The sequence below is a fragment of the Sorex araneus genome, chromosome 1 (assembly GCF_027595985.1).
Source record: "Sorex araneus isolate mSorAra2 chromosome 1, mSorAra2.pri, whole genome shotgun sequence".
In the NCBI taxonomy this organism is placed as follows: Eukaryota; Metazoa; Chordata; class Mammalia; order Eulipotyphla; family Soricidae; genus Sorex; species Sorex araneus.
The window spans coordinates 378,678,066-378,703,144 of NC_073302.1; the positions used below are offsets into that span (position 1 = coordinate 378,678,066).

The 25,079-nt window shown below is 38.7% G+C and overlaps 1 pseudogene; it reads left to right on the forward strand.

The window, feature by feature from the left end:
* Positions 1–1,170: 1,170 nt before the first annotated feature.
* On the forward strand, positions 1,171–23,645 carry LOC101554537 (glutamine synthetase-like; annotated as a pseudogene).
* The last annotated feature ends 1,434 nt before the right edge of the window (positions 23,646–25,079 follow it).

Below are 25,079 nucleotides of genomic sequence, written 5' to 3' on the forward strand. Positions count from 1 at the left end.
ATGTACATTGATATATATCATAGATTATTATGCAACTATGCAAATGTTAAAAAGAATATATGTATATATGCATATGTATATACTCATCCTCAAAAAGTCAAATGCACATTCTTCTCCAATGCACATGGACATTCTCCAAAATAGACCACATATTAGGACACAAAGCATAGTTTCACAAAGTCAAGAGCATAGAAATCATGTCAACTATCCTCTCAGCCCATGATGTCCTGAAAGTAGAAGTTAATCACAAACAGAATTTGAGAAACAACTCAACACCTGGACATTAAAATCCCTCATTACTGAACAACCAGTAGATCAGAGAGGAGATCACAGAGGAATTTAAAATTTATGAAACAAATTAGGATGAGTTTATTATCTACCAGAACTTGTGAGATACAGCAAAAGCAGTGTTAAAGAAATTACGTAGCTATACAAGCATTCATCAGGGAGTAAGGGTCCACATAAATAATTGACTGCACAACTTAAATTGGAAAATGACTAGCAAAAGGAATCTGAATCAGGTAGGGGGAAGGATAATAATAAAACTGAGAGCAGAAGTTAATGAACTGGAATCCAAAAAAAAAAAAATCCAAAAGATCAATGAAACCAAGAGCTTGTTCCTTAAAAAAAAAAAAAAAAAAAGACAAATCACTAGCAAGACTCACAAAGAAAGAAAACCCAATAAACCAAGTCAGAAATGAAAGAGGGGATGTCACAACAAACACCACAGAAATTCAAAAGATCATCAATGATTACTTTGAGAATCTTTACACATGAAATGAGAGAATCTAGAAAAAATGGATAAATTCCTGGAGAGAGAGGGGAGATAAATAGTAGCTGTAGTAAAATTACCTTTGCTTATCATTATCTTGACATATCTTGATAGACTCTTAAACCTCCAGGAAGCACATCAACTACTCATGATAAATTATTATTTTAAATTTTAACAATTTGATAGCTTCTATGGACATAAATATGCTATGTAGATGTCAAATGTAATTTTATTTCTCTTTATTTTTATATATTCAGAAATTAATTGTACTTATTTTTGTAATCAGAAGTGGAAAGTTTCATTGGTCTCATTAGTGTTTGCTAATTTTTTTTTTTAAACAGATTTCACCAATGTTGAAGTATACTCAGGGATGGTAATGCCTGTTGGAATTTTTACCAATGGTTGAAGAAAAAAGGTAAGTGATGGTAAGGATTTAAGGAGATTTGTAATAATAAGTAAGGGGATTTGGACTGAAGGAGTACTTTAAAAGTTGTATGATGTCATTTAGTAGGAAAAAAATGTAGAAGACCTGGTAAGCTCAAATATATTTTAAAACATCGTGAACAGGTGTAATTAAAGCAAGATAATAAAAATATGGTATTTACACTGAGAGTGTAGGATCTTTAATAGAGAAGATACCTAATAAATACTCTTTCTAATTCCCTTTCTTTCTTTCTTGCTCTAAGAAAAAAATGTGATGTGTGATATCATCTAGTTCCTTTGATTTTTAAAAATAGAAAATAAATTGTGCATTAAAATGATTTATGGTGTTAAATAACAGATACAATGGCTGTGGAATTTTAGGATAGGAATATAACAGAAGAGAGTGACTTTTAAATAGAAAAGAAAGATTTTTAATATTCATTTTTAGAGTTTCTGCCATTATAATAATTATAGTATTCATATTTTTTGCAATGTAATGATTAAGCACAGTTTGAATTTGAGCACATAATGTACTAAGCTCTCTTAAGAAATAATATCACACTACTAGCCATTTTTGTATTTCATGTTTATGAAGTAATCCAAGGTGTTAAATGGATATTTTAATTACTGTTGTTATATTTTTTATGGAAAACTAACTTATAAAGATAGGTAAAAACTGACCTAATATAAAGGTAAATAAAAGTGTGTTGTTCTAATTCAGTTATGATGATATATAAATCTACACATATAAATAAAAATTTTGAAGATAATTTATTATAAAAGGAATATGAAGAGACTAATATGTAATTTTAGATGATAGAGACAGTTTAAAATCAAAAGTATTAATTTAAAGTACATTATATATACTTTAAATTAGTACTTTTAATATTGATATATTTTATTAACATAACCTAGATTTTGTACCAGTAATTCTTTTGAGGACTGAATATATTTTAGACAATGTGATTATATATTCTAAGAAAAAATAAGGAAATGTACTGCAACTGCTTTTTAGCTTCTTAAAGCAATTCATGCATAATTCTTTCTGGCTATCAATATGTGTGGAACACACACACTTTATATGTTTATATATATATCTTATTTTAGTCATTAATGGATTTAATAGCTGCATTAAACTAAAATAATATATATGGATTAAGCAAACATTTTCCACTTCTTATAGTTTGTGCAGTTCTTTCAGATGATGAGCTCAATAAAAGATTGGTTATGTTTGGAGTACAATCTATACTGTTGCAGTCTATACTGTGGACTGGCAACAATAGTGATTTGGAGAGAAGCGTGGTTAATGCTTAGATTGCATATGAAAATATATTGAAGCTATCTAACAATGAAAATATAGTTTCAAATGCTTTTTTTGCAGGGTCTGGAGAGAGAGTATAGAGAGTAAGGCACTTTTCTTGCATGTGGTAGAACCAGTACAATTCCTGGCACCCCATATGATCCCTGAGCACAATAATAGGAAGAATTCCTGATCATAGCTGGGTATGATTTAAAACCCAAATTAAAAACTAGAATTTTTAAATATGGAAATTGGTTTTGGACTAAAGTGATAGCACAGCAGGTAGGGCGTTTGCCTTGCATGCGACCCACCTGGGTTTGATTCTTCTGTCCCTTTCGGAAAGCCCAGCAAGCTACCAAGAGTATCCTGCCCGCACGGCAGAACCTGGCAAGCTACCCGTGGCATATTCAATATGCCCCAAACAGTAATAAGTATCACAATGGAGATGTTACTGGTGCCCACTCAAGCAAATCGATGAACAATGGGACAACAGTGCTACAGTGGAAATTAGTTTTAATACCTTTTCTAAGATATGAACAAAATCAAGCATGTTTTCTTACCCAGGATCTAACTAAACTATAAAATTGCAGAAGCACACATAAATTTGCAATGAATCATAGAAATGTTTATTCAATATGTTTTCAGGTCATAGTTGAAAAGAAGCATAAAATATTTATGTGTAATTAAGATCAAAATTTAAAAATTCTGATAATGGAATTTCCATGAAATTTCTGCTCCAAGAAACTCTTAACTGAAGGAGAAAACCTATGGAAGAGTAAATTAATCTTGAAGGGTGGAAGTGTTGTACTACCAATTTTTCTATTTGAGAGACATAATTGAATATTCAAGAAATTAGGAACATCTATTTTTAAAGGTAAAAGCAAAGAATGCATGTAAATTTATGACATATCCAAAACATCAGTTTTGTTTTTAATGAAATATCTCAAACTATTAATCTTGGTGAGGTATCTCTAATTTCTGATAGAACAAGTCCTCGGAAAGAATGCTAAAAAGCTTATAGTTATATTTAGTTAGTGTCAAAGAACTTTAATTAGTGTCATCAACAAGTAATCAATTAATGTAAGAGGGGTTGATTAATTTTCTTTTTTGATGTTGTCTTTTTTTAAAAAATTATTTTTTAATGAATCACCACAAGGTACAGGTACAGATTTGCAAAATTTTGTGCTTGCGTTTCAGTCATACAATGTTCAAGTTCCCATCCTTCCGCCAGTGCCCATTCTCCACCACCAATGATCCCAGTATCCCTCTTACCACCTTATCCCCCCCAACTCCACCCCGCCTCTGTGGCAGGGCATTTCCTTTCTCCTTTTGGGTGTTGTGATTTGCAATAGAGGTATTGACAGCCCATCATTCGGTCTGTAGTCTACTTTCAACATGCCTCTTCCATCAAGAGGTGTTAATTAATTTTCTTAAGAGGCATATAATTTATCATCATCATTATCATCATCATCCTGTTGATCATTGAATTTCTCGAGTGGTCTCAGTAACGTCTCCATTTGTCCTAGCCCTGAGATTTTAGAAGCCTCTCTTTACTCATCCTTCCCAACGATGCTGCATTGGAGGCTCTTTCAGGGTCAGGGGAATGAGACCCAGCATTATTACTGGTTTCGGCATATGAATATACAATGGGGAGTTTGCGAGGATCTCCCATGTGGCCAGGAAACTCTCGGTAGCTTGCCACGTTCTCCCAGAGAACTAGCTTATAAAATGTTGCTTCCAGTAGCTTGGTTTTAAGTCTCTGGATGTTGGCCGTTGGTTGGATTACATTTATATACATAGATATATATTTTGCTTGTGTACTATTTCCACAAATTATTACATAAAACGTAGAGTTCCACATGCTACTCAGCTTGCTTTACTTTCACATCATCTGTACTGCGGTGCACTGGCAAACATAATCACTGGCCAGGCATTTTTGACCTTGGTGCTATAGCTGTTTCAGGCCACTAGTGACCACGTAATCCCAGACCCACGCATACTCAGAGCAGTACCTTTTATCTGCCTCTTGCAATTTTAGATTTTCAGTCCTCTCAACTATACTCAACATAGATCATTGTCCCTCATATACTACTGTCCTTATGACTTAATTATGAATGAAATTAGGTTCTCGAGAGTGTTCTCTGGTCATTGTGCCATGTGAAAACACGACAAAAAAGTGAACTTGGAAGCAAGCTCTCATCAGTCAGAAAATATGCAAACATTTGAATTTTGAATTTCCAGATTTGAGAAATAAATATTTATTGCTCAAGTCATCTACACTATGGTATTTTTTTAGCATCAATATTTTATTTTATAAGAGAATTGGTCAATATTTACAGAGGAAATGAATACAGTTAACAAGTATGTAGGCTTTTAAATCATTTTCAAGTTTGCACCTCTTCTTCCTATTTCTCCCTCCTCCTCTTCCCCTTGTTGTGTTCAGAGGTTACTCCTGGCTCTGCAGTCAGGAATCACTTCTAGTGAGCTCGAGGGACCATATGGGGTGCTGGGGCTCAAACCCAGTTAGCAACATGCAAGCAGGCCTCTTACCTGCTATTCTATTATTCCTGCTCCTCAGAATAAAATAGCTATATGCAAAGCAAGACAAATACATCATCCATCTCAAAACATTATATTTTAGTCCATATGTACTTTGAATAACTGTGCATTAAATTTCTTCTGCAATTCAAAGTAAACATTTTCTGGAATAGAGTATCACTGTATCACTGTCATCCTGTTGCTCATCGATTTGCTCGAGTGAGCACCAGTACATCTGCTTTTTTTGAATACAGTACTCAAAGTAAACATTTTCTGGAATGGAGCAGCTAGTAACAATAGCAGTAGGACTAACTGCTGTGAGTACTGAATATACTGTAGTGATTTCACCATTTCTTTAAAACTCTATGAAATATCAATTTTATTTCCTGGCAAGTAAATGCTGAGGCTGGAAGATAATGAATTGTACCAAGTTTATTAGATGTCATCAGCATTTTCAAAGAAGCAATTCAAATATTAATTTTATTGTCAGCCTGACATAATTCCTAGTTTTGGTGCTTTTTATCTTTATTATTTTTTCTTTATAAATTCTGTGGTCACTTCTATAAGTTTTTTTCCTTCATCATATTTATTACTTTGATCATTTCTAGGCTGGTATGCAGTTTATTTTCTACACTAGGTTCAATTATCAGTCATTACTTATTCTAATTTGATTTTCAGTTTATGATTTTTTTCTTTCAGACTTGCAAATTCACTTAAGTAATCATATCATTTCTGATGGTTTCTAAACTATTTCCTATTAAGCTTGAATGACCATCTATTTATATTTAGTATCAAGGCTGACACATAAATGGTTAAGGCTGATAAAACTGCTTCTTGTTATATCCATAAAATGTGCTTTTTATTGTATCCATGTATTCCCAAGTCCTGAACCAATACATGGACTGTAGTACTGCACTGTAGCACTGTCGTCCCATTGTTCATTGATGTGCTCAAGCGGGCATCAGTAACATCTCCATTGTGAGACTTGTTGCTACTTTTTTTGGCATATCGAATACGCCACGGGTAGCTTGCCAGACTCTACTGTCCGGGATACTCTTGGTAGCTTTCTGGGCTCTCTGAGAGGGATGGAGGAATCGAACCTGGGTCAGCTCCACGCAAGGCAAATGCCCTACCCGCTGTTCTATCGCTCCATGACAAGTTAATTTTCTTTTTTGTTAAACGTAGGAGTACTGCTATTTATTCAGCCATTGATTAAGCTGATTGAATTTTGTATGAACTCCATATTACATTTTTTTAGTTCAATCACCGTGAGATACAGTTACAAAGCTTTCATGTTTGAGATTCAGCCATACGTACAATGATCGAATACCCATCCCTCCACCAGTGCACACCTTCCCCCATCAGTGTCCCCAGTATATACCCCCAACCCCACCCCAGTCCTCACCCTGCCTCCATGGCAGACAATTTCCTCAATACACTCTCCCTACTTTGGGGAATTGTGTTTTGCTCAAATTTTCCCACCACCATTCAATCCAGTCTGCCAGGGGCAGATGCTAGATCATTTATTGTCTCTTGCTCATTTTGAATATCATGGGTGTCGTGGCCATACGCTTCTGGAATCCTAAATTGTAGATGGTTGGGTTCCAGAGACATTTCTATAGGGCACTAATCCATTTTGGGATTCAATTGGGCGTCTGTGAACTAGCACTAAGATGGATCCTGGAGGCACATTTTGGGTGTGACAGCCACACAGAGTGAGCAGGGAGCCGGGGAGGAACAGCCCGATGCTTCTGCCACCATGCGGCATGGAGATTTAGTTCTGGAACCCGTATACCTGATCCTTCCTTGTGGAAGCTCTTGATCACCATGATTCCATCTAGAGTAGTCGGGGAGACTGCACCTGCTCCATCTGGGGTGCCCAAGTGAAATTGGCTCAGTATGGGAACCAGAGAGAGAGAGAGATCTCCAGCTCTGTGGTGTCTTCCGGGACTTGCTGCTGTGTCTCTGGCATTTGGTCTTTTTTGAAGTTTATTTATGGGTCTTTGAAGCAAGGCTTGTAATAGAGTTTATAGGATGGTGCTCGAGTTGGTTCATGGGGGTGACTGCCAGTGTATTGGGAAGTGGGGGGAGCTAGCTCACCCAAACTCCGTGAAAGCCTGGATCTTTCAGTGACAAAATCCGCATACCTGAATTTTCAGCAGATTATATCTTGGTGAGGTCCGTCCTGAGATGGTGGAGTCAGGCGGGGGATATGGCAGCGATTTTGGATTGTGGAAGGAAGCAGCTGCTGGGAGATCTGCCTGGGCAGGCACAGGACAACCTGCCTCTTCCAATTTACCCCAGTCTGTTCAGCCATGCACAGGTTTGAGAGTAACTGTGGCTTTTTATCTGTTTAGAGATTTATCTATTGGTCTCTGGAATAAGACCAACAAATGAGCTTGTATAGCTGAGCCAGAGGTGGTTTGTGGTAATGGGTTCCACATATCTAACTTTTGGCCGTTTAATTTCTTGGTAAACTTGGTCCCAAGTTGTTGGCATCTGGCCAAAGGCACAGCGGCAATTTTGTGGTGTCAGGAAGCCTGAAAGCACATCAGGCTGCTAAAGCACTCAACCTGCACGTATAGGTTGATCTGTTGGCGACACCATATCCCCACCAAGTTAATTTTCTTAGTTCTAAAGGAATTCTGTCTATTTTCCTCATACAATGTCTTTCCTTGGATGTGGTCGTTAGGAAGTGTCTTGGCAAGGCATGGAGAAAGGCCCTTGAGTTTCTGAAACCAAACGACCCCTACTGCCGTTGGAAAGCTTTCTAGATCAGAAACTCTTCATACACTCTGAATTGTCCACTCAATATTTTGTTGCAGTACTCCAAAAAGACTTGAACACTAACAATATATAAATGTATATTTATATTTTAAATTATGATATGCATGTAATATGTATCTTTTATTAAATATTGAAAAAGAAAATTTGTGCAATGAACTTGAGAATGACAATATGATTTTAAAATTTTATTTATAGTAACACTGGTTCACAACAGATAAATATATCTATCTTTTTAGGGATGCCATGTTATCATAATATGCAAACAACAAAAATGTAATATTTCTCCATAGCAAGCTATTGGTCTCTTTCAGCTCACTCCCATCACCCGCTTGGTAATCACAGTTCTTATTGGTAGAGCCTAAGGTTATTTTTCCTGGACATTAAGACAATAAAATTTTAAGTACCTTACTACAGTTATGGGCTGGAGTGATAGCACAGCAGTTGGGCATTCGCCTTTCACGTGGCCGACCCTAGTTAGATTCCTCCGCCCCTCTCGGAGAGCCCGACAAGCTATGGAGAGTATCGAGCCCGAGAGGCAGAGCCTGCAAGCTACCCGTGCATATTGGATATGCCAAAAACAGTAACAATAAGTCTCTCGATGAGAGACGTTACTGGTGCCCGCTAGAACAAGTCGATGAGAACAGGATAACAGTGACAGTGACAGTAGAGTTATTGGATAAGATAGAAAAAAATGTTTAACACTAACAAGTCTGTATTGCCTTAAATTTAAAAATATAAATAATAAATTTTAGAAAATCCTATTATCCATTACATATGCTTTGAAAATGTTTGTATTTGTAGTTTTTTTCAGAAAATATACTGTTATTATTAATGAGGCATTTTATGTACCTTAATGAGCACTATGAAATCAAATAAGCCTACAAAAATTAGATGTGATTCATTGAGGTTTTAAATGGAAAATTGTGCTTTGGGAATTTGGAGAACTCTAAAAGGTTAACACAGTAAAATGCAAAGGCCAGTTATAAATTTGGCCAGCAAAATTGAAAAGTGTAGATATTCTAGAATGACTATAGAAAAAATAGAGGTCACTTATTAATTTTTTTTTTCTTTTTGGGTCACACCTAGAGATACACAGGGTTTATTCCTGGCTCTGCACTCAGGAATTATTCCTGGTGGTGCTCGGGAACTATATGGGATGCTGGGAATTGAACCTTGTTCGGCAGCATGAAAGGCAAAAGCCCTACCTGCTGTGCTATTGCTCCAGCCCCTAATTTTTATTTTAAGATTAGAAGATAGGCTAACTTCATTTCTTTGTTTTCATTTGTTCTTCTATATTGATATAAAAGAATCTTTTATTTTAATTTTTTTAATTTCACCATTTTATTTTCTTTTTTGTAAATTTTTTTGTTAGAAAATCACTGTGATGTACAGTTACAAATTTATGAACTTTTGTGTTTGCATTTCACTCATACAGTGATCTTTTACACATCCCTCCACCAATGCCCATTCACCTCCACCAATCATTTCTTCTTATGATTAAACTTTTGTAGGTTTTGTAGTAAAATTCCTCTCTTTAAAGGTAATCACAAAGGAAATAAAGTTTTCAATACCCAAGGCTAGTTCAAAATTGCAACTCAGAAGAAATTTCTATTTTATGCCACTTATGCTATAAATCCATAAAGCAGCTTTTTATTTGGGTGTTCTTAATATATATTTCTTTCATTTTATGTGAAAAATTTCTATATAATACATCTTCATTATGATTTTTTCAATATAGTGTTTGTTGGCAAGCATTTTTGATAGCTAGGTGCACAGAGAAAGAGATGTGGCATAATAGTCCCCTATTCTTAAGATAGTTGTCCAATACGTAAAGCATATTCAGGCAAATAAATAATACCAACATTAAATTAGAAATTAAAGTTTAATGTACATAAAATATAATCAAGCAGATAAATCTTACCAACATTAAATAAGAAATTAAAAAATAATAAGCTGAAGTTTTTGTGCATTTTGGAAGAAATCAGTAAAATAGATATGGCTGCATATATAAATATGCTTAGAAAGTTTTTATTTTCTTCTAAGTTCATAGAGATAAATTCAGTAAAATATGGAACTTCAGTGGTTATTTGAGAAGTGGAGATAAATTTAACTAGAGACCTGATAGATGGATACTCTTGATTTCAGATATATTTTTATAACAGCACAGTGATTATTTTCAAGGACCGTGAATATAATTTGGCTATTTATCAACAATTAAAATATGTTTAAAAGATTAAATCATAGAAAACCAACAATTGAGAATCCCTCTAGCAGGATTTGGGAAGAAGGCAGGAAACATTATGAAAAACAAATCTGAAACTAGTTAAAAGCAGGTTATTTGATGTCAGAAAATCTCAATAGTGATTTAGCGTTTTATAGTAACATATTCTAAGTTTACATTTTTCTCATCTGTACTAATAGTGAATAGTCTTTGCAAACCTGCTCTGTCACAATACTAGTAATTGTCAATGTCTTGAATTAGTTGTGAAGTTCATGGGACACAATGTCTTTCAATACAGACTAAAGTTTTCCAAGGATGAACATAAAGTAAGAGTACATAGAGCAACAGTACAACAAGGCTACATATTTTACCAGACCAATACTCACTATTTTTAAGTCTCAGGAACTCTACCCTCAATTCAATATTATGAAATATGATGTGGATCAATTTGAGTTTAGGGCAGAAAACATGAAACAATCCCTGAAGCTTTTTTTTTTTAAAAAAAACAACTATGTATGTTGGGGCTGGAGCAATAGCACAGCAGGTAGGGCGTTTGCCTTGCACGCGCTGACCTGGGTTCGATTCCCAGCATCCCATATGGTCCCCTGAGCACAGCCAGGAGTGATTCCTGAGTGCAGAGCCAGGAGTAACCCTTGTGCATCGCCAGGTGTGACCCAAAAAGAAAAAAAACTATATATGCAATTACCTTGACACTTTCAATTAAACTCAATATTCGAAGAAATTGTGAGTTAGAATAATCAGGTATTTGGCTTAATAAATAGTTATTGTCCTGGATTCTTATTTGTTTTCTGCCTGAAATGTTACTTTTTTTTTATTGAATCACCATGTAGAAAGTTACATAGTTCTCAGGGTTATGTCAGTTATACAATACTCAAATACCCTTCCCTTCACCAGTGTCCATATTATATTACCACCCCAGTATGCCTCCCACCTCCCGCCCCCACCCATCCCCCCAGTCCCCCCTTGTAAGTGATAAGTTTCATTTTGATTACTCTTTATCTTGATTACATTCCATGTTTCAACTCATAACTCACTATTGTTGCCTGAGTTTCCCCCCCCCCAAAAAAAAGGCAGTCCTACTGCCAAGGAAGCATTTGATAGTTTTCCATTGCTGAGAATGTAGAGATATTAAGTCCCGCTGTTTGTTACATAACTTTTCTTCATTCATTTTTCTTGTTCCCCCTCGTTCCCGCGCCACCAAGTTTATGCCTGCTTAGTAATCTTCATAATATGATTGTCGCCACGCTGCCTGACAAAGGGAGAAGAAACCTAGAAAGATGGTTATTTCCCGTCATCAGCCGGCATGGGGCTATAGCTTAGTTGATAGTCTAGCAGCATGTCTGCAAGCAGTTTCTGGAACCAATATTAGTGCGCTGGTATTGGCCCCGGCTCCACCAGCGTCCCGCTGTTCCATGTACATAATTTCTTTTTTTTTCCCTCATATCCCATTCCCACGCCACCAGGTTCATGTACGCTTAATGGACATCATAATATGGTTTACGCCATGCCACATTTCTTCCCGAGAAAGAAATATTTCTTCCCCTCAGCTGGCGTGGGGTTGTAGCTTAGTTCAGTCTAGACAGATGGCTACCACTATGATTGCCTTCAATATTTCAACAAAAGACTTACTATTCTTGTTAGGGTTATCCCCCCAAAGTCCAATCCGTTACAAAGGAACCATTTCATATTGCTGATGATTAGATGACATTAGGCGCTGCTGCAGCCGAGCGGTTTTGGATTTCTGTATAAAGTCCAGGGAAAATTCTGCCAGAAATTCTATCACTACAATATTTTACCCTTTTATGGTACTCATAAGATGGGAAAACCTAGAGAAATACCGGGCCCCTGCTGGGGCAGCAAGGCGGAAACACTCAGTTCATGTTCTGGAGGAATTTCAGTGGGCAGCTGGTGTCCAAAGTAGCTCTTTTGGGCTCCTCGGTCATGCTAGAGCGGCGGCAGCGGCGAGTGGGCTGAAATGTTACTTTTTAAATTTTTTTGTGAATTACAATGCTATAGTACTTGAAAATTGTCAATTCTCAGTGTCCCTAAAATTAGAGCAAAAATTATGGCTGTCCTTAATAATTTTACCCTTCTAATGTATACCTCATTGGTTTGTATGAGGATTGAATAAAACACATAATAGATATATTTCTTGGCAAAATGAATGGTACATCATGCTTAGTAAACAGGAGTTAAAATGATACTTATTGGATTGGGGATATAGCTTAAATAGAGGAGCATTGGGTTCAATCACTTGACATTGCTTGCTGCTTTCCCCCAGCTGTAGCAGGTGTGGTCCCTGATGCCCTCAAATACTGATGGCCAAAAGAGGGAGAAGTTCCCATAGCAACTAAAAAGTACATCATTTTAAATAAAGTTCAATGCATAAAATTTATATTGGTTTTGATGTTTACATTCTGTCTGAATGCAAGCTTCCGTCCCAATGGAAAACCAGCAAGACCGTCCTGCTGTACAAGAAGGGAGAGATTCACGATATCAGCAACTATCGCCCAGATCTGCCTGTTGTCCGTCATCTACAAGTTATTCACTAGAGTCATTCTGAATTGGATTTGCAGAACACTGGAAAAGGACTACCATGAGAGCATGTTGGGTTTCAAAAAGGATTCAGCACGATCGACCATATCCATACTGTGACCAAGCTCATTGAAGTTTCACGAGAGTTCAAGATGCTGCTCTGTCTAACATTCATTGATTTAAAGAAGGCCTTTGATTCCACTGAAACTGAAGTGGTCATCGAAGCCCTAGCCAACCAGGATGTTCAAACTTAATACATCAGAATCCTCTGTGATCTGTATTATGGATTCACCACCAGGATCTCACCATTCTACAAAGACTTGATCATCGACGTGAAGAGAGGGGTTTGGCAGGGTGACGCCATTTCACCGAAACTCTTCAACGCCACCCTCGAGAACATCATGTGACTACAGGAATGGGAAGGAATGGGCATGAAGATAGTCAGTTGGCAACTACACTACCTCCGCTTTGCTGATGACATCATTCTCATAACACCAAGTATCAGCCAAGTGGCACGAATGCTGGCCGACTTCGACTGTGAGTGTGGAAAGGTTGGACTACAGCTGAATCTCATGAAGACAATGTTCAAGAGAAACGGATTAGTTCCTGATGTTCCATTTGCCTTCAACAGAACAAACATTTCCATTCATTCCATGAATGCAGCAGTTATGTGTACCTAGGTCGAGAACTCAACATGACAAATGACCTGGCACCTGAACTGCGCAGGAGTAAGAGAGCAGCGTGGAATGCCTTCAAGAGCGTCAAAGAAGTGGTTAAGTGAACAAAGAACTTCTGGCTCTGGGGACATCTTTTTTTTTTTTTTTTTTTTTTTTTTTGCTTTTTGGGTCACACCCGGCGATGCACAGGGGTTACTCCTGGCTCATGCACTCAGGAATCACTCCTGGCGGTGCTCAGGGGACCATATGGGATGCTGGGAATCGAACCCGGGTCGGCCGCGTGCAAGGCAAACGCCCTACCCGCTGTGCTATTGCTCCAGCCCCATGGGGACATCTTTTTGACTCCACCATTCTTCCTGCACTAACATACGCGTCAGAGACCTGGGCCATATGAAAACAGGATGAAAACGCTATTCAGGTCTCCCAAAGAGGAATCAAAAGCGCTATGCTTGGAATACCACATTTCACTCAAGTGAGAGAAGGAATCAGGAGTTTCGATCTCCATCGATGGTCAAGAATCAGGGACACTGTCTCGTTTGCCAAGGTGTCAAAAATCAGATGGGCTGGACATGTAATGCGATTTAGAGATGACCACTGGACTAGAGCTGTTACCGACAGCATTCCACGGGACGTCAAAAGACTTCGTGGCTGCCCACCTACTAGATGGTCAGACTTCTTCGTCAAAACCCTGATCAAATGGTTTGAGGCTCTTCGTGTTCCTGGAGTGAGCAGATGCCATTGGGTTACACTAGCACATGACAGGGACAAATGGAGACGTTACTGGCGCCTACCCGAGTAAATCGAAGATCGATGGGATACAAGTGATACAAGTGATCTTTTTGTTCATTTGTTTTTGTATCACATCTAGCAGTACTAAGCACTTACTCCTGGTTCTGCACTCAGGGATCAATCCTGGCAGGCCCCAGGGGACCATATAGGATGCTGGGGGATTGAACCTCTGTCAGCTGTATGCAAGGCAAGTGTCCTACCTGCTGTACTTTTACTCTGGCCCTGATATTTTATCTTAAATTAATTTTTTATTTTGGGGCCATATCCATGATGCTTAGAAATTATTCCCTGTTCTCTGCTCAGGGCATTTCTGGAAATAGGGAATCATGTGCCAGGGATTGAATCAGGTAGGCTGCATGCAAGGCAGGCATCTTTGCCTCAGTCTATCTCTCTGGATCTTATATTTTTTTTCTTTCTGGGTCACACCCAGCAATGCATAGGGGTTATTCCTGGCTCTGCACTCAGGAACTACCTCTTCCAGTGGCCAGGGGACCATATGGGATGCTGGGAATCGAACCCGGGTCAACTGCGTGCAAGGCAAATGCCCTACCCGCTGTGCTATCGCTCCAGCCCTCCCTGGCTCTTATTTTCAATGAGTTTAAGACATGGTATTTCTAGCTACTGACTTACTACTAAATAGACATATTTTGTATTGTTCTTTAGTATATTTGGAAGTGCACGCGGCTGACCCAGGTTTGATTCCTCCATCCTTCTCGGAGAACCCAGCAAGCTACCGAGAGTATTTCACTCACACGGCAGAGCCTGGCAAGCTACCCGTGGGGTATTCAATATGCCCAAAACAGTAGCAACAAGTCTCACAATGGAGACATTACTGGTGCTCACTCGAGCAAATCAATGAGCAGTGGGATAACAGTGATACAGTGATACAATGATATTTGAAAGTGATTTTTAACTTATATAATCAACAACTAAACATACTTAATTTTTATTTTCATCATTAATTAAAATTTTAACATATTTGAGAAGCTAGTAATATAGAAGTAATTTACTTATAATATTAAAACTATGTTTAATTAATAGTATAAGAACTAATTCTTAGTTCTCAGTCAAGTAAAGATCCTAAAGATTGTTTTCTTACCCTTAGCAAATTACTGGAATAATTGTTTCACTTTAATGAAAATTATAAATAGAAGTTGATGTTACCCATCATTGATTTATGTACATACTTAACCTTTAGTGTTGTAGCTCTCAAAGCTAAGCAAATGGGGAGATTATAGCATTTTGCTTTATTAGTCTTCAGAGGAGCATAGAGCAAGGAAGGGAAACAGACGAAGTTGCTTGATTTGCTTTTTCCAAAGCTGCTTTTCCCCCATGATATGTAAAATCCATAAAACAGGGAAAATCACACTTTTGAGTATTGAGGTTCCTCTGACCATAGACACTTTTAGTTTTTCAGATTTAAAATATTTTTTGAGAAACATATAGGAAAAAATACACATTTAGGTATTGCATTGTTTCTTGTCTCTCTTTCTAAAATTCCTCTCCTCTATTCATCTTATGTATAATTCAGTATATTACAACTTACTTCACCCAACCAGTTCAGTTCAAAATTATCTGAAGAAGATATGAATAAGGAAAGTGCTCTGGGCTGGAGGGATAGTATAGCAGGTAGGATGCTTGCCTTACATTTGGCCAACACAGGTTTAATCCCTGGCACTCCACGTGGTACCCAAGTGTGCTTGGATTGATCCCTTGTGCAAAGCCAGGAGTAAACCCTGAGCATGGTGGGTGTATCCCCCTCAAAAAATTATAAGAAAAGTATTCTAAGTATAAATCAGCAACAAAAAACAAAATTTACCAAAATTGGATAATTACTCTTTTATGAAAAAAATAGCTGTATTCTCTATGGATTAGTAAACTGAGGACACTGGACATAAGCCCAATAAAAATTTCTTTCATATGTTCATTTCTGTATTCATAGAATCTTTGGAACAAATTAGCAAAGTGAGTGATTTTAAGAAAAGTTTAGTAAAATATATACCAATTTTAAACTCCAAAAATATTTTTAATTATTTGAAAATTTGAAATTGATTCTATAATCATCCTAATTAATTGGTCCCACATCTTTATTTCCTGAGCAGCAGAGACTTCAGATTCTGATATGAGTACAACAGAGATTTTACATACTTGACTGATTTATAAACTATTCTCTCTGATTTCTCTCAAGTGAAAATTATACCAACATTTTCACAGTTGGAACTCTAGAGATCTGCTATGTTTGGATTCCACATGGATTATATTGTGAATTTCTGATTTTCAGAGATGGAATATGATTTATCATGAGATAATTTCATGATATTTTTAACTTGTTCCCTAAAAGTATTATGGAAATATACTTTTTAAAAATAACGTTGCAGTGGTACTGGAACAAAGGCAGAGCCATAGACCAATGGAACAGAGTGGAATATCCCAAGACAAAACCCCAAATGTATGATCATCTAATCTTTTATAAGGGGGCAAGATGTGAAGTGGAGCAAAGAAAGCCTCTTCAACAAATGGTGTTGGCATAACTGGACAACCACATACAAAAGAATGGGCTTAGACCTTGACCTGACACCATGCACAAAAATCAGATCAAAATGGATTAAAGACCTCAACATCAGACCACAATCCATAAGGTACATCGAAGACAAGGTCCGCAAAACCCTTCACGATATTGAAGCTAAAGGTATCTTCAAAGATGACACGGAACTAAGCAGTCAAGTAAAAACAGAGTTAAACAAATGGGACTACATTAAACTAAGAAGCTTCTGTACCGCAAAAGACACAGGGACCAGAATACAAAGGAAATCTATAAAAAGGGAAAGGATATTCACCCAATACCCATCCGATAAAGTATTGATATCAAGGGTATACAAAGCACTGGTTGAACTCTACAAGAAGAAAACATCCAACCCCATCAGAAAATGGGGCGAAGAAATGAACAGAAACTTTTCCAAGAAAGAGATACAAATGGCTAAAAGGTACGTGAAAAAATGCTCTGCATCACTAATCATCAGGAAGATGCAGATCAAAACTACCATGAGGTATCAACTCACATCACAGAGAATGGCACACATCCAAAAGAACAAAAGCAACCGCTGTTGGAGAGGATGTGGAGAGAAAGGGACCCTTCTACACTGCTGGTGGGAATGCCGACTGGTCCAGCCCCTTTGGAAAACAATATGGACGATTCTCAAAAAATTAGAAATTGAGCTTCCATTTGATCCAGCAATACCACTTCTGGGAATATATCCTGGAGAAACGAAAAAGTATAGTCGAAATGACTTATATGTTCATTGCAGCACTGTTTACAATAGCCAGAATCTGGAAAAAACCCGAGTGCCTGAGAACAGATGACTGGTTAAAGAAACTTTGGTACATCTATACAATGGAATACTATGCAGCTGTTAGAAAAGATGAAGTCATGAATTTTGCATATAAGTGGATCAACATGGAGAGTATCATGCTAAGTGAAATGAGCCAGAAAGAGAAGGACAGGCATAGAAAGATTGCACTCATCTGTGGAATATAAAAAAACAAAGTAGGAGACTTACACCCAAGAATAGTAGTATATAATGCCAGGAGGTTGGTTCCATAGCTTGGAAGCGGGCCTCAGATGTTGGTGGAAAGTCATCCCAGATAGAGAAGGGAACACCAAGTAAAATGTGATTGGAGATCCTGCACGGGGAGGGAGATGCGTGCTGAAAGTAGACTAGAGACTGAACACGATGGTCACTCAACAGGAGTACTGTTGCAAACCACAACACCCAAAAGGAGAGACAGAGAACAAATTGGAATGCCCTGCCACAGAGGTGGGGTGGGGTGGGGGGATGGGATCGGGGGTGGGTGGGAGGGATACTGGGTTCATTGGTGGTGGAGAATGGACACTGGTGGAGGGATGGGCTCTCGAACATTGCATGAGGGAAAAACAAGCATGAAAAGGTGTGAATCTGTAACTGTACCCTCACTGTGACTCACTTAAAAAAAAAGTTGCAGGAAGAATCTCCTGACCCCAAGCCAGGCTGTCTCAACCCACTCCTCTTTCAACTTGGTTTGGGGGTGGTGGGGTGGTGTGGTGTGGGCAGGTTGAGTTTCCCTCCATGCCCCAGGCAGAGACCCAGCAGCCGATAACCTCCAGAACCCAGCCACAGCCATTCTCCACACACTGGGACGAGCCTCATGTGTGAAGGAACCGGCAGAGGAACCCAAGTATGCGGGACCTGTGGATGAGATCTCCAAGCCTGCTCGGATGGGGACTGGGCCTCCTCCACCCAAGTCCCCAGTTTTCCAGTCGCTTGACAATCACCCACAAAAGCCCCCTGCTCCCCACTCCTGTACCATGTAATCTCATCAACAGCCAAGATCCACAGACTATAAAATAAAGCTCCTGGAAGAGAGCAATACAGTTTTTCCTGGAGCGCATGGCCACAATGCAGCCACGTGACCTCTTATACTTTATCCCACTGATGTACCTAAAGTAGCACACGTGTGTTTGATTTTAACATACTTGCTTGTATTCTTGCATATATGGGCTTAAATGGCCCCAACCTTGACTATTTCCCTCTTATTGTGGTGGGAAGATGCTCACTGGTTGGGTGGGTGTTTGAATATTATCTGTAATGAACTACTGTGAACTACTTTATGATAAAATGTATAAAAATCATAAAATAAATAAATAAAAACAACGTTACAGACACAAATTTTAGTCTTGATGTGAACATTTATACTGACAATGTATTTTATTATGCTTAAAATAAATGAGAAATTTATCATTTTCTAATTTTCTTTGGTTTTGGCCAACATCTATCTGGTGGTGTTCAAGTCACAGCTCTGTTCTTGGGGAACCATGTGGTGCTGGAAATCAAACCCAGACCTTAGATCAGTTATTTTGTAGAAAATATTTCTAGAATTTGGCTATTTCTCTACTTACACACTTTTTTTCTATTTTAGAAAACTTTTGTGGAGCATATGAAATATTATTTGATAGTCTATGTCAAAAATGTTGGAATCAGAATCACTGCACTGCTTAATTTAAAAATAGCTTTGTTGGTATCTTCAAAGGTGAAACAGAACTAAGCAATCTAGTAAAAACAGAGATCAACAAATGGGACTACATTAAACTAAAAAGCTTCTGCACCGCAAAAGATACAGTGACCAGAATACAAAGACTATCCACAGAATGGGAAAGGATATTTACACAATACCCATCAGATAAGGGGTTGATATCAATGGTATATAAAGCATTGGTTGAACTCTACAAGAAGAAAACATCCAACCCCATCAAAAAATGGGGCAAAGAAATGAACAGAAACTTTACCAAGGAAGAAATACGAATGGCCAAAAGGCACATGAAAAAGTGCTCTACATCACTAATCATCAGAGAGATGCAGATCAAAACAACCACGAGATACCACCTCACACCACAGAGACTAGCACACATCCAAAAGAACAAAAGCAACCGCTGTTGGAGAGGATGTGGGGAGAAAGGGACCCTTCTACACTGCTGGTGGGAATGCCGACTGGTTCAGCCCTTCTGGAAAACAATATGGACGACTCTCAAAAAATTAGATGTTGAGCTCCCATTTGACCCAGCAATACCACTCCTGGGAATATATCCCAGAGAGGCAAAAAAGTATAATCGAAACAACATCTGCACATGTATGTTCATCGCAGCACTATTTACAATAGCCAGAATCTGGAAAAAACCCGAATGCTCTAGAACGGATGACTGGTTGAGGAAACTTTGGTACATCTATACAATGGAATACTATGCAGCTGTCAGAAAAAAGGAGGTCATGAATTTTGTATTTAAGTGGATGGGCATGAGAAGTTTCATGCTGAGTAAAATGAGTCAGAAAGAGAGAGACAGACATAGAAAGATTGCACTCATCTAGAGTATATAGAATAACAGAGTGGGAGACTAACACCCAAGAATTGTAGAAATAAGTACTAGGAGGTTGACTCCATGGCTTGGAGGCTGGCCTCACATTCTGGGGAAAGGGCAACTAAGAGAAGGGATTACCAACTATAATGTAGTCGAAGGCCATGTGGGGGAAGGGAGTTGCGGGCTGAATGAGGGCTAGAGACTGAGCACAGTGGCCACTCAACACCTTTATTGCAAACCACAACAGCTAATTAGAGAGAGAGAACAGAAGGGAATGCCCTGCCACAGTGGCAGGGCGGGGTGGGGGGAGATGGGATCGGGGAGGGTGGGAGGGATGCTGGGTTTACTGGTGGTGGACAATGGGCACTGGTGAAGGGATGGGTTCCCGAACTTTGTATGAGGGAAGCATAAGCACAAAAGTGTATACATCTGTAAATGTGCCCTCATGGTGATTCACGAATTAAAAATAAATAAATAAATTAAAAAATAGCTTTGTTGTTTCCTAGAGCTACTTCACTAGGTGGTTATGACAATATAATTTTAGGATAAATATAATTTTTCACTAGTTAAGAAATCACATTGGCATTTTCTGAATTCAGTAACTGAAGAAGTGCATTCAGTATGTATCAAATATTTGTTTATTTCCTGCTATGTGCTGCAGACTCTGCTAGGTACCAGTGATGTAAAATGAGCAATACATATCTGTTTTCCAGAATCATATCACATGGAAGTTAGAATTCTAGAGCATACCGCTGTGTCATACATTTGAAATAGATAAATACAAAATGCATAAAGAGCAAAGGCAAAAAGACACTTCATTTATGTATGAAGAGGAGGATAAATTATTTCACAAAAGATGTTATGTGTGAGTCTAGTTGAAGTGTGCTTCCAAGTAAATAGACAGGTACCCCAAAGAGAGAGAGACAAACAATGCTCCCTTAATGTGTAGAGAGAACAAGAAAAAAGAAGTTCTGTTATACTGGAGCTAAATAGTAGCTTAATAGACAAAGACCCTGTAAATCATGGCTCAAGAGACCACAATAGCAAATAGGTGATGTGTAATACTGAAATATTTCAGGAAAAGCAATGGTATGATCAGATGAATTTCTGTAGTTGCTTAAGTTAAGGAAAATAATCTTCTTAAAAAATTTGCCCCTAAATATATCTACTGCACCAAATTAGCAAGATAACGTTGGTTATTATTAATAAAAAACAATATAAGATAAGCAGCTTCAAGTTTTTATACTGGATTACTGCCATCCAGTAATGAAATTAATATCCGGTTATCCTGTTATGGGCAGTATTTCAAAGGACAGAAATTCTGCATTTTATGTTAAACTAGAAATATCAGTTAATAAGTTATAAGAATCTGAAATAAAAAGATATTCTTCTTTTAAAATTTTTCTTTTTCTTATTGGAACTGTACGGTTGTTTGTAAAATTTTTAAGGCAACTGTGCTATAACAGTCCAAGATGCTGTCACACACCACAACAAAGTGGCCCATCTTCATGTTTGTCCTTCATCTCTTCAGAGTGTTATTATTCAATATTCAGGGACAGAGGAGAAATAAGAAAAGCCCAAGGACAGACCAAGAGATTCCAGACTATTTATAGAATAACCTCACATTCGAGAGATTGGCTCTTCAGTGAGAGGGAACAGAGACTTTTTGTGGGTGTTTAATACATAGAAAAAGCAGTCCTGAAAAGGAAATATAAGAACATCATTGCCAAATTAAAGGATTTTTTTTGTAATTTTAAAGGAACAGTAGAAGAGATTAATATATAATTAACAATGAGGTAATATGAAAGAATTCTTTCATCCCATCTCTTTGATTATTTTTTTGGGGGGAATTTTGTATCCTGAAAATTTTCCAAGGCAAGTTCTGCATTCCTAAGAACTTCCAAAATAATATTTACAAGGTTAATATCACTTCTGCATCTTGAGCATGCAAATTAATAAATGTTATCACATGGTAACCCAAACTATATTATATATAAAATATCAATTATGTTGAATAATAATTAAGATAGTTTGATTACATTCCAGTCCTGTAGAGTTGGCTCATACATCCTACCCAATTTAAACAATGGAAGTGCAGGAAATACTTTGTTCCTCCTTAGTTTGGAATCAATTTCATGGAGCGGTAGTTCTTTACAACACTTTCATATGATTGGACCCAGAAGATTCCCATCCCCCATCTGTTCACTATGATGTTTTCTTCCCATTTTATTCCAGAAAATGCCAAGACAACCTCCTGGTGGGTTACCTTGGCAACCTCATGTGTCATGTTGTAGAATGTCCCAGGGCTGCAGTTTTATTTCCATTTGCATGCACTTCAGTGATCTAACTGTAAATTAAAAAGTCCTCTTGTACAATCAACCATTTTTTTTCCTTGCAGAATGAAAGCAGATAATTAGGAGTACTCTTCAGTTAAAGTGAACATACACTGAACTGAACTGTTTATAGGAAAACTTGCATTACTCTTACCCAAATTGATCATATTTATCATGCAGCACTTCATTAACTATGCCTTAATGTGACATAATTTAATATACCGAGTATTATACATATAATATAAAAGTCAGTGTGACTACTTGATCTCATCATTGAAAAGCATGTCAATTTGCAATCCTTTATGACAACTGAACAAAGCTTTTCCCAGTGGAGCTTTTGACATGTCAATCTATGTAAGACAGCAGTAACTCCGGAATATTTTACCACATCAAGCTACATGTTTCAAAGTACCTTCAATCAGATATTATAAATGTTTTATATTAACATTTTTCATTTGAAGGTCTATATCTTTTATATATATGTTAGCAACTTTATTTCATATTTAGAAGTTCTAAATGCTTCTGGTTCTAAATACCGGAAGCCGGCAGAGACCAACCTGAGGTACACCTGTAATTGCATAATGAACATGGTGAGCAACCAGCTCCCGTGGTTTGGGATGGAGGAGGAGTACACGCTCATGGGCACCGACGGGCACCCCTTTGGCTGGCCCTCCAACGGCTTTCCCGGGCCCCAAGTTCCCTACTACTGCGGCATGGGGTCCGACAATGCTTATGGGCGCGACATCGTGGAGGCTCATTACCGGGCCTGCCTGTACACTGTCATCACGATCGGGGGGACCAACGCGGAGGTGATGCCCGTCCAGGTAACTCCCTACTGCCCCCAACCCACGCGGGACCCCCATGCAGATGACTTCCGGTGGTCACCATGGGAGATTTCTGCTGGCTAAGGGGGCCTGGGACCAAGCGGGGCAGGAGCTGGAGGGATTGGCCAGCAGGGAGGGCACTTGCTTGGCCCGGGCTCGATCCCCAGCATCCCCGAGGGTCCCCCTGGGCACCGCCTGGAGTGAACCCTGAGCGCTGGGTCGGGAGTAACCCTTGAACATCAGCCGGATGTGGCCCAAAAGTAAAAAAAAAAAAAAAAAAAAAAAAAAACGGGTTCAAGGTTTTGAGAAGGGCTGACTGCACCTGGCCCCTCTGCCCCGCAGTGGAAGTTCCAGATCGGACCCTGCGAAGGGATCGATATGGAGACCACCTCGGGTGGCCCAGTTTATCTTGCACCATGTGTGTAAGAACTTTGGGGTGATCATCACCTTTGACCCCAAGCCCATCTCCGGGAACTGGAACAGGGTCAACTGCCACACCAACTTCAGCACTAAGGCCATGCGTGACGAAACTGGCTGAAGTGAGTGACACCTCCTCACTCTGTCCCACCCTCCCCGCCCCAAACCCATGTTTGTGTTCTTGGTGAGAATTGGGGTCCCGTTTCCGGGCCCCTTGGCTTCCAGACTGTCTTTGGAGGCTGCTGATTTGTTCTCTTGGAAAAGGATGCATGGGGGCTGGAGCGATAGCACAGCGGGAGGGCATTTGCCTTGCACCCGGGTCAATTCCCAACATCCCAAAGGGTTCCCTCCACCACCAGGAGTGATCCCTGAGTGCAGAGTCAGGAGTAACCCTTGTGCATTCCCTGGTGTGACCCAAAAAGAAAAAAAAAAAGCAAAGGACGAGTGACTGCGGCTGGAGAGATAGGACAGCAGGCAGAGGTCCACATGGGTTCTATCCTCAGCTGGATTCCCATAGGGTCCCCTCTGCCCCACTAGGAGTGACCCCTGAACACTGACCTGGGACTCAGCCCTGCACATCACAGGGCTTGGCCCCAAAACAAAAATAATGAATTCTAGGGTCATGTTCGCATCAAACCTTAGTAAACACAGGAAAAACCTGCACCGCAGAGCCTGGCAAGCTACCCGAGGCATACTCGATATGCCAAAAACAGTAACAACTAAAGTCCTTATTCCCCTGATCCTGAGAGAGCCCCCCAATTCGCCATTGGGCTTCACTAGCAAGGGACAGGGATGAATGGAGATGTTACTGTTGCTGGCTGGAGTAAATCCATGAACAAAGGGATAACAGTGATAGTGACAGTGAAATGCTTTTAAACACATTTTTGTGGAAAAGAACTTGCAGTATATGTTAATGTTCAATGATATCACAGTTTATAAAAAAAACAAGCCAAAATTATATAAAAATTGTACTCAAGGGACTGGGGAGATAGTATAGCAGGTAAAATACTTGCCTTGCAAGAAGTCCACCCACCTTAGGTCTCCAGCACCTCAAAGACTGATCCCTGAGCTCAAAGCCAGGAGTAAACACTGAGTACAGCTGGATGTGGCCCACAAAATGAAACAAGGAGTGAACTTAGAGTTAAAAGTGTATATAAGGTAAAGCGCAAAAATTAAATAAAAATAATCCTCTTAGACATTTCTGTTTGCATATGAAGCTTAATGAGAATGACAGATAAGCATATTCTGTTCAGAAAAGTATCATTGTCATGCATACTCAGTCTTCAAGTGCTTTTGTTTGTTTTAGCTTCTTTTTGAAGAGCATAAGTAGTTCTAGGATCACATACAAAATCCTAAGAGCATACTTTGCTTTATAATAGTGACATTTTGCTGTTTGGCCCAGACTTAATGTTATCTTGAAATTATAACCTTCCCCATGAAAGCTCTCGGAAGAACTTTTCCAGAGGAGTATTGAGCACCACCATTGAGCTTTATTTTCCCCCTTCCTTCCTTGGGGGCACCAGATAAACAAGTTCCAATATGTGGAGGTAATTTA